This window comes from Ixodes scapularis, unplaced genomic scaffold, assembly GCF_016920785.2.
Source record: "Ixodes scapularis isolate PalLabHiFi unplaced genomic scaffold, ASM1692078v2 ptg000683l_1___fragment_1__unscaffolded, whole genome shotgun sequence".
Lineage (NCBI taxonomy): Eukaryota > Metazoa > Arthropoda > Arachnida > Ixodida > Ixodidae > Ixodes > Ixodes scapularis.
This window is the reverse complement of record NW_024610019.1, coordinates 2,063,213-2,064,387: the sequence shown is the minus strand read 5'-3', so window position 1 is coordinate 2,064,387 and position 1,175 is coordinate 2,063,213. Positions and strand designations below refer to the sequence as shown.

Below are 1,175 nucleotides of genomic sequence, written 5' to 3'. Positions count from 1 at the left end.
AGTCATAATGAAACAACATTCTAGCTACGGGTATGGACAGCGCTGGGGAGCCGGACTCGGATGTCTAAGAATGGCAGCTAAGTAGGTTTACGACTGCATTACTTTGCACAGTGTTTGGTAGTGGCCTGCAGCTCATGGGCAGTGCTCTTGCTTTATCAGTTGGATGATTACAGCCATAAATCCAGATGCAAAGCGAGGGAAAAAAAAGTACTTCGCAGCCGGCAGGATTTGAACCTGCGCGGGAATTTCCCACGGGGTTTCGAGTCCGTCGCCTTAACCACTCGGCCACGACTGCTTGCTTAAACTTTCAAGACGCTTTATTACATATAAAATATTGTATATGGTTAGGAGCTAACATACCATAGATTGATCCCGACTAATTTTAGGTAAAAACGGCTACTTATTGTCACTACTCCTCATAGTTCACAGGTTTGAACGATAATCGAGCCGTTCCTGACTTCTTGCTGGTGAACCTGACCGACGATGCACTTTGCTGGTTAATCTTCTTTTCGGGAAACGATGCCCGTGTGAACGCGACCAAAAGGGTGGCGCGCTTCGCTTCTGGAGCGAGATCTACCGAAGCCTGTCAAGCACCCGAGGGAGAAACTCTGATGCTGCCAATGGCCGCTCGACATCACTATGACGCCCGACTTTCGAGGCGCAGAGAGAGCTTTTGGACTTAAAGAAATAAGAGTTGTGGCGCAGGCTAGCTGTTGAACGTTCACACTTGAAGAAACCCCGAGACAAGGAAAAAGGAAGGGACAAACACAACGAAATCTTTGAGACTACGTTGTGTTTGTCCTTTCCTTCTCCCTTGTGTCGTTTTTTTTATTTTTTTTTATTTCTTCAAGTATCAGGTTTTGGAAGAGCCTGATTCTTGACCTATTCTGTATGTGAGTCGAAGTGGCCAAAGCCGAGGACAGAAAACAAACATGGAGGCGAGCGACAGGCGGAGAAGTGTGTACGACCGGCACGGGCAGTATGGGCTGGTGCAGTTGGTGGCGTGGTGCAGATTTTTTTTTTGTCACGACGAGTGCAAGCACTGCAGATAAATATGACTGGGTATAAATAAGGTGTGTATTTTCCGGTGTTTATCAGTAAGAACAATCGGCGGATGTTTTTCGGTTTTTATTTATTCTCGAAACACTGGTGCATTTCGGCTGGACGACTCGTGG

General features: G+C 46.8%; 1 non-coding gene across 1 annotated transcript; it reads right to left on the bottom strand.

Moving 5' to 3' along the window:
* Positions 1-213: 213 nt before the first annotated feature.
* On the bottom strand, positions 214-295 carry Trnas-cga. Its single transcript has one exon. It is a non-coding gene; the product is annotated as a tRNA-Ser (tRNA).
* Between the last annotated feature and the right edge of the window lie 880 nt (positions 296-1,175).